At 44.9% G+C, this 17244-nt stretch overlaps 1 protein-coding gene across 7 annotated transcripts in view; it reads left to right on the forward strand.

Moving 5' to 3' along the window:
- The window catches only part of IGSF3 (immunoglobulin superfamily member 3), a 185355-nt gene that overhangs the window by 129133 nt on the left and 38978 nt on the right, over positions 1-17244 (forward strand). The window lies entirely within an intron of this gene.

The following is a 17244-nucleotide window of genomic DNA, read 5'->3' on the forward strand; positions in this document are numbered from 1 at the left end:
ACACCATGGGTATGTTTATTCACTTTTCCATGACATAGCTGCGCCTGTGTTAATTTTTCCTGCGAGTACTCTTTATCTTGAAAGCTTCGCAAAGGTGAAGTTTAAGTTCCCATTTGGGAGAAGGGAATACCAATATTAACATCTTACATGCTTTTGGGTACGGCTGTTGGTTCTTAACTGAATTGTAACTCCCTCATACATATACAATATTATGGGTATCCAGACCTATCTCATTCCTTATTTCTTGACAGAGGCTTGATTTTATACTTGACAAGCCTTCACTCACTCACTCACTCACTCACTCACTCTCTCTCTCTCTCTCTCTCTCACACACACACACACACACACACACACACACACACCAGCTTCAGATATAATGTGCATTGCATCATGATCTGAAAGCTTATCTGTCCATTACTTAAATTTTAGATGCTTCCACAAAACAATTCATTACAGATGTGAAATGTTATTTGCTGCTGCCTCAGTTCCAGCTGTGACTTAACTAGCAAAGTTTAAGAGGAGCAATAGCCAATCTCCAGACACAGAAAAGGCACATGGTGCAGCCATTCTTCAGAGTGTACTACCTTAAAATAGCTTCGTGTTTTACACTCATGTAAAACAAAAAGTGTGTCACACAGAAAATTGCTGCATTCAGAAGAAGGCAAAGTTGAATTTAGGAAACTGTCTTAAACTGAGTCAGCCAGGAATATCTGAGATCAAAAACCAATATTTAAAAATTATCTTTATGAGCCTGGTGGCTGTATGATTAAATAGAGGGCTGTGCTTTCCACTTATACTGAGTCGGACCATTAATCCATTTAGCTCAGTATTGTCTACACCAGGCTTCCCCTACCTGTGGCCTTCCAGATGTTACTGAACTACAACTCCCAGCATACCCAGCCACAATACATTTTGGCTAGGGATGCTGGGTGTTGTAGTTCAGCAACATCTGGAGGGCTGCAGGTTGGGGAAGCCTGGTCTACACTGACTGGCAGCAACTCTCCAAGGTTCCAGGCAGGAGCCTTTCCCCAGCCCTTCCTGGAAATGCCAGGGAATGAACCCTGGACCTTTTGCATGCAAGCCTGTTCTTCCACTGAGTTATAGCCCCATCCCCTTATAGTGGTTACATGTAGTATCCCATACAAATGCAAGCCAAGGTGGACCCTGTTTAGCAAAGGGAACAATTCCTGCTCATTTTCCATGGACAGCTAGTTTTTTACAAGGGAGAGTTATTCAGTACTGCAATCTCATATCTGCATTCTGAAGAGGTAGAAGCTCAGGGTTGCAACACCATGTGCTTTCGCCTTTTGAGCAGTTGAATGAGATACACCAGTTAACTTGTTAAGTACTCCTCTTGTTCAGTAGGGGCTTCTGCTAAAGGCTTTAGCCTGCTCAGTGCTCCAATCAAGATTTAAGAGGAATCTGTACTATTAAACTGTTTTACTGTCAGATGAGATCATAAAGCAGAATTTTAGTTGGTGTTCATTAAACATTCACTTGACTCTTTAAACGAGAGGACATCAGACACAATGCTTTGGCCAAGTTCCAACATCAATTAGTAATTCTGATTCTGTTTATCTAAATCATTCCCTCTAATTTCAAATGGATACTATTTTTGTATATTTTATCTTTTATACATGTCTCATACCAGTCAAACCTTGTACGTGTGTCTAGGACATGTTTGCTTTGCCCTTGAATGGCTGTTTTGAACTTTTAATGTAATAATGTCTCAGTTTTGTGTATTTGTTGGCTATGGAGTCTCTTGATGCTTCCTGTCCTTCCAATCAAATGGCACTCAGTCTGCTACAAATGGCTATGCAACATTGGCTATAGAATTCATTATATGAATCTCAAAACCCTTTTGTAGAATTAAGTACTATTAATTCTACAAAAGAATTAAGGTAGGTACCAGTTCCTTCGTTACACTTCAGTTTTCACTGGTGGTAGTGAATAATAGTAGTCTGGGCAAAAAGATATCTCATTAATAGATGCCAGTACCATCTCTCTGAGCCTGTCTGGTGCAGAAAAGAGCAGGCACTACCACCAGCATCTTAGTCACCAGGATTCTGAGATTTTTCTGGCTCTACAGTGAATGTGCTGTGTCATGAGCAGCATAACTGGTAGTGGCAGCAGCAGTCTTATTAAAGCTGTGACTTCCTAAACTGAGAGCCTCTTGCTTTTCAAGAAATTCTTGCCTATCTACACCAGAAATCCATTACAGACAGCAGTGTAGCTTCTTAACAATAGTAGTAGGTGATTACTTTTTGATTTCTTTTTTATTTCTAGGGGCAAGATATGAAGTGAGGAACAAGCCCCTTTTGGGACAGGGAACCATCTTATATGTGTGGTTTTTCTGTGTAAACCACTTTGAGAATTTTTGTTGATACACACAGTATATACATATTTGTAGCAGTAGTAGAAAGTAGGCTGGAAACCACATACAGGAGGACCTCTTTACTCACAGATTCAGCATCCACAGTTGGGTAATTGGCACCTGACCTCAGTATAGGTGAGGGGGGGATGGGAGGAAGGGTTAAACATGCATATCCATGGATTGTGGGTGGCCAGAAATGACATTGGAGGTCATTTCTGGCCGCCATTTTGTGGCTTGTTTTAAAAGGCCAACCACAGGAGGACCTCAGTATTTTGGCGTGTTCTGTTCTCAGCAAGTACTGTGGATACTGAAACCGCAAATACCGAGGCATTGGGGTTAGGTTTCTAAGGAGCAAAAGGGGGGGGGGTGGAATGGAAAAAAGCCAAGTAAAGTGCCCTACTGTGCTCTGGATCCCTAGTGGTCCAGCAGTGTCCCCCAATATACTAAATTCTGCCATTTGGGGGTGAAAAATTATGTGTGTGGGTGGTTCTTGCTTGTCATGGCTGTCTTCTCAGAAACGTAATATAACATTATGTCTGGGCATCCTCCTGAAGAACAGGGATTAGGACTAGAAAAAACTGGAAGGTACCAATCTTCCACACATGCTCAATGAGCCAGCAAAGCATGTTATCAGATTAATTGAGCTTCTATCTTGTCCTTTGCAGACTGGCACAATGATTTAAAAAGCATAACAATAAAATACCAAATTAAAAATCATATTTCATAATGTCTGATTAGAATCTCCTTCTTTAAAACATGCTGAAAACAGATTGGCATGCTTTTCCACTCAACTTCAGACTGGCTACTTTGGAAGCTTTTCTAATTCCTCAGAATGAAGTTTCGTGTCTCAGAAATGTAAGCTAATCGCATTAAATTGGTGTATTCCTCAATGAGGCCACATGAGTAAATATATTTGGGAAGCTAAAGGTAAGAATGAAACATTATAGGTAAGAGGTGGATTCTGGATTTATTTAATTTTATATATTTAAAAAGGTATATCCCAGCTTTCCTCTCCAAAAAATGGCAGTGCTCGGGTGAGGTATAGAGATGTGGAATGGATGTGAGTTAAGGCTCAAAGGCTCAAGTAGAAGCTACAGGGAGATGCTCTTCCATTTTCACTTGCTCTCTCTGTTGATGACCTTGCTGTTCTACAAGATGTGATATGATCTGTGCTGCATGATGATGTGAACTTGTCTGGGAAGCTCAGACAAGGACAGCAGGCAGACTTCAGCAACAGAACACCTAATAGATGGCTCCATTGCAGCTTATTGAGATGATGAATTGTTTATGTATGACTTGGCAATGAATTTTGTTGTCCCTGTATCAAATTGTATCAAACCTCATCTGCATTAGTGCGCTTAAATTCTCAAGCATGAGATGCATTAAGGCTTGGAAAGAACAAGGATAGAAGTATGCTACACATACCGGCAATCGGGCATGTCCCCATTTAGAACACACAGTAGTCTTTTCTGTTTTTGTTTTATACATGGATGATTAAGAAAAATGCAGGGAAGTATTGCTGGGTGTCATTTTGCTTCAGCTGAAGAAGTTGTATAGAGTCTGCATGTCTCTTTGGCAAACTGAAGGAAGTAAAAAGCTGGTTCAAATTTACTAATTTCCTGCACAAAAAATATTTTCTGTATGAGAAAGGTTGAAGTTCCATTTTCTTTTTAAAGTGATGACTCTCATATTTAGCAGAGGGAGAGTAACTGTCCCTCTCCAACCATAGCACATCATCCTTCTAGTGGTTGTTGCTGGAGCCTTCCTTATGTTTGCTTTTACACCACTTATAAAACTTATTTTGTTGAAAAGCAGTATATAAATATTCATAATAATAATAATACACACAAGCATAGGAAATGAATCATGTCTGAAGTGTCCGTTGTGCTGCTGGTCTCTGTTCCCAGGTCTCTTTAGAACACTTAATTTGCTCTGCTCAGATCTCCTAGCAGAGTAGATAGAAAAATCATCGATTTTTTAAAAGAAGGATTTTTTATTTAAATTTCCTTCTTAAAAATTGGATTTTAAAACCTAGGTCAAAGATACCAACATGAATAGTAATCAAATTCTAATTATGTTCTATGACCCTTTTTCTTGCCACCTGCCGCTTTCTACCGCCACAGCTACTTTCTCTCCCCCCTGCACTGCTTCTGCTACTTTATTTCCCCTCCCCCCAGCTACCACTGCCGCCTCTTTCTCTCCCCACCCTCGGCCACCACTGCCGCAGCTTTCTCTCCCCCCCCGGCCACCACTGCCGCCGCTTTCTCTCCCCACCACTGCCGCTGCTTTCTCTCACCCCCCCCGGCCACCACTGCCGCCGCTTTCTCTCCCCCCCCCCGGCCACCACTGCCGCCGCTTTCTCTCCTTCTTTCCTTCTTAAAAATTGGATTTTAAAATTTTAAATCTGATTTTAACGTTTTCTTAAAACAATTTGTAAAAAAAATGAACCTAGGTCAAAGATACCAACATGAATAGTAATCAAATTCTAATTATGTTCTATGACCCTTTTTCTTGCCACCTGCCGCTTTCTACCGCCACAGCTACTTTCTCTCCCCCCTGCCCTGCTTCTGCTACTTTATTTCCCCTCCCCCCCAGCCACCACTGCCGCCGCTTTCTTCCCCCCCCGGCCACCACTGCCGCCGCTTTCTTTCTCCCCCCCCCAGCCACCACTGCCGCCGCTTTCTCTCCCCCCCCAGCCACCACTGCCGCTGCTTTCTCTCCCCCCCCAGCCACCACTGCCGCTGCTTTCTCTCCCCCCCCCGGCCACCACTGCCGCTGCTTTCTCTCTCCTCCCCCCCCCCGGCCACCACTGCCGCCGCTTTCTCTCCCCCCCCCCGGCCACCACTGCCGCCGCTTTCTCTCCCCCCCCCCCGGCCACCACTGCCGCCGCTTTCTATCCCCCCCCGGCCACCACTGCCGCCGCTTTCTATCCCCCCCTGGCCACCACTGCCGCCGCTTTCTATCCCCCCCCCCCGGCCACCACTGCCGCCGCTTTCTCTGCCCGCCTGTTCACTGCTCTGTCCATTGGCCTTATGTTCCCTGCCGCCATCACTTTCCTATCCCCCTCCCCTCGCTCGCAAACTTTCTCGATCTGCCTATTCTTATAAATAAAATACTTAACAAAAATACTCAAAAATATTTATGCTTGTTTGGTTAAAAAAATTTTTTGTTGAAACCTAATCAGAATAAACGAGCTTATTAATACAATTTGAAAGCCTCTTAAACAATGGTGTTAGATTTCCTAGCACATCATAAATTAGGGATGTGCCCGAACTAGCTCGGGCAGCTGAGGGCAGTGCTGGGATCAATTCCTTAAAAAACCAGGTAAGCAGGTCCTTAACTGCTCCTCCACCACTTTTCCGGGCACGGCTCTCCGTCCAAAAGTCCATGTGCATGCTGCTGGGAGCAGCACTGCAGCTGCATATGGCCTTTTGGACAGTGAATGCCACCCCCACTGGAAAAGTGGTGCAGCAGCGGAGGATCAAGTAAGGTCCTGCATAAAGGTAAAGTGTGTCATCAAGTTCATTTCGACTGCTGGCACCCACAGAGCCCAGTGGTTTTCTTTTGGTAGAATACAGGATACTTCTCACACACAGTATGAGATGATGCCTTTCAGCATCTTCCTATATCGTTGCTGCCCAATATAGTACCAGCGGGGATTCAAACCGGCAACCTTCTGCTTGTTAGTCAAGCATTTCCTCACTGTGCCATTATGTGACCTGCTTACCTGGTTTTTAAAGGAATTGATCCCCGTCCCGCCGAACTGGTTCGGATGCAAGTGCCTGAGCCAGTTTGGTGCTTCCCTAAGGAAGTGCTGATCCACTTCAGACACATCCCTAACAAAAATGCTTCTAATGACTTCACAAGTATGTATTTGCTTTGGTACTATATAAAATGACCAAATCATTGTCCCATTTTTAAATAGAATCTTCTTTAATTGATTGATTAAGTGCTGTCAGGTCGGTGTTGACTCTTAGAGACCACATAGATACATTCTCTCCAGGAGAATCTTCTTTACTAGTGATTTAAATTGTGATTAAAATCATTAAAATTTAATCTTCCCGAGAAGCAATTTAAAATCATGATTTAAACTGATTTAAATTGATTTGTTTAAAATCAAATTTATTTATTTATTTATTTATTCATTCATTCATTCATTCATTCAATTTTTATACCGCCCTTCCGAAATGGCTCGGGGCGGTTTACAATTAAAACAGAAATCATTAAAAACAATTAAAACAGAGATACAAATATAAATACCAGTTTAAAACATCTTAAAAAACAATTAAACTATCAAAACAGTTAAAACCCTGAAAACCAGGTTAACATTAAAACAATTAAAACTGATTAAAAACCCTGAAAAGCCAGGCCAAACAGATGGGTTTTAAGGGCTCTCTTGAAGGTCAGTAAGGAATCAAGATTACGAATTTCTGCTGGGAGTGCATTCAACAGTCCAGGAGCAGCTACAGAGAAGGCTCGCCTCTGAGTCGCTACCAAACGAACCAGTGACAACTGGAGACGGACCTCCCCAGATGACCTTAACGTGCAGTGGGGATCATGTAAAAGAAGGCGCTCTCTAAGATATCTTGGACCCAAGCCGTTCAGGGCTTTAAAGGTAATAACCAACACTTTGTATTTTGCCCGGAAACATATTGGCAGCCAGTGTAACTGTTTCAAAACAGGCATCATATGGTCTCTCCGGGTTGCCCCAGAGACCAATCTGGCTGCCGCATTCTGAACTAACTGAAGTTTCTGGACTACGTACAAAGGCAGACCCACGTAGAGCGCGTTGCAATAGTCAAGCTGGGAGGTTACCAGCTGATGCACCACTGTTTTGAGGTCATCCTCTTTGAGGAATGGGCGCAGCTGTCGAATCAGCCGGAGCTGATAGAAAGCACTCCTGGCCATGGCCTCCACCTGAGATACCAGGGTGAGGCCTGGGTCCAGGAGTACTCCCAAGCTGCGCACCTGCTCCTTCTGGGGGAGTGTAACCCCATCCGCCCTGTATCCTAGGATAGCTACATCCAGTACCTTATTTTATGACCACTTGACACCATGAACAGTATGAACCATTAGCTTAAGCAGTCTCTAATACTTGGGCTGCCTACTTATGGAGCTCCTGAAGGATCAGAACAGGAACATGGAATGCCACTGCATTCTGCCTTCTTTCCATGGCTATACACAGTACAGTGAGTGATGGCAGTGGCTTTTTTTCTGAGTCAGTAAACCTGAAAGTGGAGATTGGGCGTTTGCCTCTTAAATACAGAGCTGTTTCTGGTTCTGTGAATTGATCTCTTCCATCCCTGACTCTTCCCTCCCATATCTGATGTTTAAGCACAGGGCTTGTAACTAATCCTGAAGCAGACAGGCAGACCAAAGGAAACTGCAGTTGCTTTGATAAATTATCTGCTTGTGCTTAACTTTAATAGGAATAAACCTTGGCAGTAGAGACGTCGGGAGAAAGAACTGCCTCCAAAAGTCCTAGCCAGAGATTTTAGCTCTGACATAAGAGCTGACCTGAGAGCCTCCAAGCTCACACTTGGGTTTTTTTCTTAAAATGTTAATTAGCAAAGATGGCTCCTATAGTTTTTCTTCTAATTTACTGGAAGCTATTCAAGTTAAACCACTCTTGATACAGAGAAATAGGTTTAGCTGACCTGAAGGATTGGATGTTGCACAATGGTAGTGAACAGGAAAGTTCACTGAGATAAGTACTGACACTTACTACCTTTACCAGGGCACCATTCCATCAAAGCCTTTTAATGATTAGATTGATAGATCACAATACAAAATTATTTTGTGTGCTAGGAAATTGACTTAGGAGTGGTATCCAGCAGCATTGCATTGTGTTCAAGTACAGAGCTTGGAATATGGACCACAGGAATTCTGATTCTTCATATCTTTTCACTGTAGCATTGTGTATGCTCCTTTTCGTGGCTACAAACCATAAAACTTAAGTGCTTTTGAAATTACTTTAACAAATGTCACACAGTTCTGTTGGTATTAAAATTTAAGGATCAGTAGAGAAGTGACACTTCTGATTGGACCGACACCTGCAGGCAAATCTGTAAAAGCTTTTCAGGTGAAGAAAAATTGAGTTACTAGTAGAGGAAACCAAATATAATTGAAGCACAGCTAATTTTAGTATTTAACCTATCACCAGACATGCAGCTAGGTAATTTTGGAGCCTGGACCTAATGGGCTTTTGTGCCTCACCCCCCACTGAGCACAAAATAAGTATCATCGCTCTACGCACACACCGAGTGAAACACGTAGTATTTAACACATGGGTTCTTGAGGGCCCAAACAGCAACTGAATTCTCCAGAATGTAAGGAGGCAAAACAAGTATAATTATGTAGATATGCATTAGCAGAAACATTTCAACGTGTAACTTAACATATTTTCATCCCACATTTCTTTCCTCACTCTCCACCCCATCTCTCAAGAGTCCAGTTTTTCCCGCAATTGAACTTTTTGCGTAACACTTGAGAGAGCCTGGCAACACTGAGAAACTGTATTTTTCAAAGGACGCTGAAGCAGCAGCACAATCCAACACAGTGAGGGCATACCCAGCAGGGTTTATTTATTGTAAGCATTTCTTCAAACTGCAACCAGTGCAGCACCCCCATTTTCACACACCCCCAACCTCCATTCCCAATCTGTGAGCATCTCCCAAACTATTTTTAATTGGGGGGAATCAGAAAAGGGAAAATGAAAATGAATAGAGAACTTGAGAGAGAGAGACTAAGAAGGAGGAGGAAAGGAAGGATAGGGCCGCAGAGAACACCTGGTCATCCTTGCTGTACCTGGAGCCCTGCTCCCTCATAGCATACTGTGCTCCCTCACATGGTAGCTTGTGAAAAGTGTGCATCACGTACTCACTCACTGTGCAGGAGTGTTACTATGGCTGGGCGGGGAAGCAACTCAGGCTGCTCCTACTCACCCAGCCAGGCCTACTGCTACAGCTGCACCTGGCTCTCAGTCAGCCCCCAACCATGCACAGTAGGAGATCAGGTGAGCTGCGAGTGGGCCGCAGCCCACCCCCAACACAGTTGCTCTCTTGGCTGTGCAGCATGGGGAGGTGAGAAAATTTGGAGGGCCCCAGAAAGTGGAGGGGGGACTGGACCTCCACTGGAAGTCTGTGGGAGGGGCTCCACTGCCTATCACTAAAATCAGTCTCTACACCAGGTTTATGGACTGCAGCTTAATATAAAGACGGTTCCGTCCATAAAGGTGGCTATGCAAACTTTGAGCCATTGAACAGGTCAATTGATTGGAACTGTAGTAAAAAGCAGAACGGTTAGATGCTGCAGGTTAGGGAAGGTCAGAAGCTCCATGGTGGCCTATCCACCTGGTTCAGAGAGAAACTTTATTTTTCCCAACTAGTTCATTTCTTGTACCATTTAATTTGAGAACTGTAGTAGATCAGGTGCTTACTTGCTCTAGGTGCCATTACCTGCAGTTAGTTAAGTTAATTTCCTGTCACACTGCAGCACTCCTTACCACGAATTAAGTCAGTAGAACTGCACTAGAAATAACTAGAAAAATAAAATGAATAGGTCTATAAAGGACACTTTTATTTTATTTTATTTTATTTAAACATCTTTATACCACCCAAAACTTACGTCTCTGGGCGGTTTACAACAGAATAAAAACAAAGAAAAACATTCATTAAGACAAAAATGAGGGGGGGGGGGACACACACAGACATTACAACAATTTTAAAATAATATTTTAAAACAGCATTAAAACCATTGAAACAATGTTAATTAAAAGCCTGGGTGAAGAGATGTGTTCTTAAAGACTTCTTAAAAGCTGTCAGAGATGAGGAGGCTCTTATTTCACTAGGGAGCACATTCCAAAGCCTTGGGGCAGCAGCAGAGAAGACCCGTCCCTGAGTGGCCACCAGACGAGCCGGTGGCAGCTGCAGACGGACCTCTCCAGCAGACCTCAGTGGGCAGTGGGGTTCATGCCGAAGGAAGGCATTCCCTTAAATACCCAGGGCCCAAACTGTTTAGGGCTTTATAGGTTATAACCAGCACCTTGTATTTTGCCCGGAAACATATCGGCAGCCAGTGTAGCTCCTTCAATACAGGAGTTATATGGTCTCTCCGAGATGACCCAGAGACCAGTCTGGCTGCCGCATTCTGGACCAGCTGTAGTTTCAGGACTACGTACAAGGGCAGCCCCACATAGAGCACATTACAGTAATCCAGTCTGGAGGTTACCAGCAGATGTACCACTGTTTTGAGGTTGTTCACCACAAGAAACGGACGCAGCTGGCGTATGAGCCGAAGCTGATAGAAGGCACTTCTGGCCACCACCTCAACCTGAGACACCAGAGAGAGGCTCGGATCCAGAAGCACCCCTAGACTGCATACCTGTTCCTTCTGGGGAATTGTGACCCCATCCAGAAGAGGCAGATCAAAATCACCACTCGAGTTCCGACCTCGCACAATAAGTACCTCCATCTTAGCCGGATTCAATCTCAGCTTGTTATCCCTCATCCAGTCCATCACCAGGCAGGCATTTAGGGAGGTTATGCCATCTCCCGATGATGCTGACATGGAGAAATCGATTTGGGTGTCATCAGCCTACTGGTAGCACCCTGCACCAAATCTCCTGATGATCTCTCCCAGCGGTTTCATGTAGATATTAAACAGCATTGGAGACAGCATGGAGCCCTGGGGAACACCATACAAAAGTTCAGATTTTGAAGAACAGCAGTCTCCAAGGAACACTATCTGGAACCTGCCCAAGAGGTAGGAGCGGAACCACTGCAAAGCAGTGCCTCCAACTCCCAACCCCCTCCGACGTTCCAGAAGGATACTATGGTCGATAGTATCGAAAGCCGCTGAGAGGTCTAGAAGGACCAACAGTCACACTTCCTCTGTCAATTGCCAATTGGAGATCATCCATCAGGCCGACCAAGGCAGTCTCCAGCCCATAGCCAGCCCAAAAGCCAGTTTGAAATGGGTCAAGATAATCAGTTTCATCCAAGACTGTCTGGAGCTGTGAGGCCACCACCCTCTCAATTACCTTGCCCAGCCACGAAAGATTGGAGACAGGCCTGTCATTGTTGAAGTCTGAGGGATCCATGGTAGGCTTCTTCAGAAGTGGTCTAATAATTGCCTCCTCAAGACAAGAAGGCATCCTTCCCTCCCTCAGAGAAGCATTTATGATTTCAACTAGGCCTTCTACAACAATCCCCCTGCTAGATATTATAAGCCATGTCGGGCAAGGGTCAAGAGAACAGGAAGTAGACCGCACCACTCCAAGCAGCTTGTCCATGTCCTCAGGAGTCACAAACTAGAAATGATCCGACCTAATCACACAAGAGGAGTCGCTGGACACCTCCACATCAGACACTGAGGTAATTGTGGAGACGGAGTCTAAGTCGGCCCGAATACGAGGAATTTTAAGAATTCATTAAACACATCACAGCGGGTAATCAATGGTTCTAGATTCTGATTCAAGGGAGGAGGGGCACTCACTAGCCCTCTCACAACCCTGAACAACTCCACCGGACGTGAACTTGCAGATGCAATACAGGCAGAAAAGAATTGCTTCTTTGCCGCACATATGGCCTGAGCATAGGTCTTCAAATGAGCTCTATGTTGCAATCTGTTGGATTCGAATAGATTCTTTCTCCACTTGCGCTCCAGTCTACCTCACCGCTTCAGCCCCCATAGTTCTTCCGTATACCAAGGGGGCCAATTTTGAAGCAGGTCGGAGAGGATGCTTAGGAGCAATCATGTCTACTGCCCCAGTGAGTTTGCTGTTCCAATTCTCCACCAGGGCATCAACAGGATCACCGGCAGAGCCAACACTAAATCCCTCCAAGGCTTCTTGAAATCCTATTGGATCCAATAACCTTCTCGGGCGGATCATCCTAATAGGACCCTCGCCCCTGTGAAGGTGGGATGTGATTGTGAATCCGATCTTAACCAGATGGTGGTCCGTCCATGACAATGGGGAAATCACAGGATTCTCCACCCATGGAACACCACCCTCATCAGAATGAAAGACCAAATCAAGCATGTGACCAGCAATGTGCGTCAGCCCCGAGAAAACTTGGGACAGGCCCATAGTTGTCATGGCCGCTATGAATTCCTGAGCCGCCCTTGACAAATTGGTCCCAAAGTAAACATTGAAGTTCCCAGCACCACAAGCCTGGGGAACTCCAACACCAAGTCTGAGACCAAGTCCATCAGCTCGGTTAGGGACTCCATTGAGCAGCGGGGCGATCAGTACACCAACAGAAGTCCCAGTCTATCCCTGGTCCCCAAACTTAAGTACACACATTCAATATGGTCCAATACTCTAACAGGGATCCTGGTAAGGGAGATGTTATCCTGACCACAGCCACTCCACCTCCCTGCCCACGGTCCCTCACCAGCTCCTCAACAGAGTAGCCTGGAGGAAGAAGCTGGGATCACACTGGGCCCCCAGCCAGGTTGGCACCTTCATCCAGAATCAAATCATGGATGGTTTCTGATTTGTTCTGGACCGACCTGGCATTATAGAGGAGCAAGGTGAGGTTCCAAGGATGATCTGCACTGCTCCCCAAGGTCAAAGAGCTGGCAGGACAGCTGGAAGGGGAAACAGCTATTAGATTTCCAAGTCCCCTTCCCCTGTAATGGCCCACTGACCTGCCAACATTACTTCTTCTGTTCCCCACCACGACCAGAATGGCCACCCCACAGTCAGTGGACACGCCCCCTGTCTCCCGATCTCCAGTTAGGCCCAGACACATTCTAAGATTGTCTCTACCAGGACAAATTAAAACAGAAGCTCCACTATTAAATGCCCCCCCCCCATATAAAAATACCTAAGCCAAAAGACCTCGCCCTTGCTGTGGCGACCCCGCTGCCACTGGCAGAAGCCTATATAGCCCTGAGCAGGTAGCTCTAGGCAGATGGAATGCAGGAAACTGCCAAGTCACCCTCCTCCCCGGCCCCAATCCTGCAAAGACTCACCTCAGCACAGCAGCCAGTCCTGGGGGGCAGATAACAGACAGGGGGCCAGCAGGGGACACAAACAGGCAGGCACCCAGTCTCACACCCTGGGGTCTACCTAGGAGCAGATGTTGTCTCTCCTCTTCTCTCTCCTGCAAGGTTCTGGGGGCTGAAGTCACTGGCAGAAGCCTATATAGCCCTGAGCAGGCAGCTCTAGGTAGATGGAATGCAGGAAACTGCCAAGTCACCCTCCTCCCCGGCCCTAATCCTGCAAGGCCTCACCTCAGCACAGCAGCCAGTCCTGGGTGGGGGGAGGGCAGATAACAGACAGGGGGGCTGCAGGAGAAGCAAACTTAACTACAGAGGTGGGAATTCAACCCCTGATTGATGCAGGTTGAACCTCTAGTTTACAGTGATAAGACCACTTTCCTGATCTCCATAGACCTGAAGAGGATTATTGGTTGAGGGGAACAATTCTGAGACTCAATTTCCAACAACAACAAAAAGCAAATGAAGATGATTTCTTGAGTTTAGCATTCAGCTGAAAGTTTTTTGGGTCAGTGCCTGTTTGACAACCAGTGTCATAAAAGAAAACAAAATGTGTACAATTCCCTGGCATGCCATCTATGGTTCATTTTATGGAGCTTGTCATCAATATTTTTGGTTGGTTGAGCATATTTCTATACCACCTGACGTGCATCCCTAGGTGGTGTACGTAAGTTAAAAGTCAATATAAGTACAGGATAAAATGATCAAAATAATTATAATATAAAATCAATTAAAAGTCTGAAAAAACAGGTGTATCTTAAGGGTCTTTTAAAGAAAAGCAGATGGAGAAATTCTGATTTTAACAGGGAGTGCATTCCAGAGCTCTGGGGCAGCAATGGAGAAGGCCCAGTCCCGAGTAGACACCAAACAAGCCCGTGGTAGCCATAACCAAACCTCTCCAGATGATCTTAGTAGGTGGCAGGGTAAAGGAGGCGCTCTCTTAAATACCCTGAACCCAAGCCATTCAGAACTTTATATGTAATAACCAGCACTTTGTATTTCGCTCAGAAACATAGCAGCAGGCAGTGAAGTTCTTTTAAGATTGGTGTTATGTGGTTATCCTGGAGACGAGTCTCGCTGCCGCTTTCTGCACCAATTGTAGTCTCTGGACTACATACAAAGGCAGCACCACATTGAGAGCATTACAGTAGTTAACCTGGAGATTACCACAGGTACCACTGTTTTAAGGCCATTTCCTTCCAGGAATGTGTGTAGCTGATGTATTGGTCAAAGCTGATAAAAAGTGCCCCTAGCTGTTCCCTCAACCTGAGAGACCAGAGAGAGTTTTGGATCCAGGAACACCCCCAAGCTACGTATATGTTCTTTTGCGGGGAGTGTAACCCCAACAAGAACAGGCAGATCTAAACCATCTCTTGAGTTCTGACCCTCCACAGTCAGTACCTCCGTCTTATTTGGAATCAGTCTCAGTTTGGCTCCTCCAGCCCATCACCATCTCTAGGCAGGCATTTAGGGAAGTTATGCCACTACCTGATCGAGCTGATATGGAGAAGTAGATTTGGGTGTCATCAGCATATTGATAATACCCTGCAACAAATCTTGTGATGATTTCTCCCAGTGGTTTCATATTGATGTAATGGTGACAGTATGAAGCCTTGTGGAACTTCATACAGTAACTCCAGCCCTGGATTAACCACAAGGCAAAACAAGCACCTGTTTAGGGCATCAAAGGAAGGGGGGCGCCACAGAGTTTCCCCCCTAGCTATCATGCCCTTAACTCTTTCACTGAACATAAGAACAGCCCTGCTTGATCAGGCCCAAGGCCCCATTAGTCTAGCATCCTGTTTCACACAGTGGCCCACCAGATTCCGCTGGGAGACACAGGCAGGAGTTGAGGGCATGCCATCTCTCCTGTTGTTACTCCCCTGCAACTGGTACTCAGAGGCATCCTGCCACAGAGGCTGGAGGTGGACTATAGCCTTCCATTTAGTAGCCGATGATAGTCCTCTCCTCCATGAAGTTATCCAAACCCCTCTTAAAGCCATCCAGGTTGTTGGCTGTCACCAGATCTTGTGGCAGAGAATTCCACAAGTTGATTATGCATTGTGTAAAAAAAGTACTTCCATTTGTTGGTCCTAGATTTCCTGACAATACATTTCATGGGACGACCCCTCATTCTAGTGTTATGTGAGAGGGAGAAGAATTTCTCTCTGTCCACTTTGCAGACTCCATGCATGATTTTATTGACCTCTGTCATGTCTCCCCGCAGTCGTCTTTTTGCTAAACTAAAAAGCCCCAGGTGTTGTAGCCTTGCCTCATAAGAAAGGTGCTCTAGGCCCCTGATCATCTTGGTTGCCCTCTTCTGTACCTTTTCCAGTTCTACAATGTTCTTTTTTGATGTGGTGACCAGAATTGTACGCAGTACTCCAAGTGTGGTCGCACCATAGTTTTGTATAAGGGTATTATAATATTAGCCGTTTTATTTTCAATCCCCTTTCTAATGATACCTAGCATTGAATTTGCCTTTTTCACAGCTGACACACATTGAGTTGACACTTTCAATGAGCTGTCCACCACGACCCCAAGATCCTTCTCCTGGTCAATCACCAACAGCTCAGATCCCATCAAGGTATACTTGAAGTTGGGGTTGTTGTTTTTTGTCCCAATGTGCATCACTTAACACTTGCCAACATTGAAGCGCATTTGCCATTTTGTTGCCCACTCCCCCAGTTTGAAGAGATCCTTCTGGAGCTCCTTACAATCTGTTTTGGACTTCACTACCTGAAAGAGTTTGGTATCATTTGCAAATTTGGCCACCTCGCTGCTTACCGCTACTTATAGATCATTTATGAATAAATTAATAAGTACCGGTCCAAGTACAGATCCCTGGGGGACCCCACTTCTTACTTCCCTCCATTGCGAAAACTCTCCATTTATACCTACCCTCTGTTTCTTGTCTTTCAACCAGTTAGCAATCCACACATGTTGTCCCATTATCCCATGACCGCTAAGTTTCCTCAGGAGACTTTGATGAGGAACTTTATTGAAAGCTTTTTGGAAGTCCAGGTATACTATGTCAACTGGATCACCTTGATCCACACACTTGTTGACACTCTCAAAGAACTCCAAAAGGTTTGTGAGGCAAGATTTACCTTTGCAGAAGCCATGCTGGTTCTCCCCCAGCAGGGCCTGTTCTTCTATGTGCTTTTTAATTTTATCCTTGAGGATGCTTTCAATCAATTTGCCTGGAATGGATGTTAAGTGAACCAGCCTGTAATTTCCCGGATTGCCCTGGATCCGTTTTTGAAAATCAGTGTTACATTTGCTACCTTCCAGTCCTCCAGTACAGACCCTGGTTGCAGGGATAAGTTATATATTTTGGCTAGGAGGTTGGCAATTTCACATCTGAGTTCTTTGAGGATTCTTGGATGGATGCCATCTGGCTTTGGCGATTTGTTAGTTTTCAATTTTTCCACATAGTTTAGAACATCATCTCTTGTCACTCTTTCTGACTCAGTTCTTTAGCCTCCATCTCCATCTCCATCTCAGTCTGGTTCAGGAACAGGTATATGCTCTGTATCCTCTGCTGTGAAGATGGACACAAAGAACTCATTGAGCTTCTCTGCAACCTCCATATCATTAATCCCTTTCACTCCCTCATTGTCTAATGGTCCAACAGCCTCCCTGGCAGGTTTCGTGCTTCTGATGTATTTAAAGAAGTTTTTGTTATTCCCCTTCATACTTTTAGCAAAATGTTTCTCAAACTCTCTTTTTGCCTCCATTATTGTCACCTTGCATTTCTTTTGCCACCTTGTATTTCACTGCCACAGTCAACTTTAGTTGATTTTTTTGAAATTGTTTTTATCTGCTGTGTTCGACTTTACTCTGCATTGTTAAAAAATGTT

The sequence above is a fragment of the Hemicordylus capensis genome, chromosome 3, assembly GCF_027244095.1.
Source record: "Hemicordylus capensis ecotype Gifberg chromosome 3, rHemCap1.1.pri, whole genome shotgun sequence".
NCBI lineage: Eukaryota > Metazoa > Chordata > Lepidosauria > Squamata > Cordylidae > Hemicordylus > Hemicordylus capensis.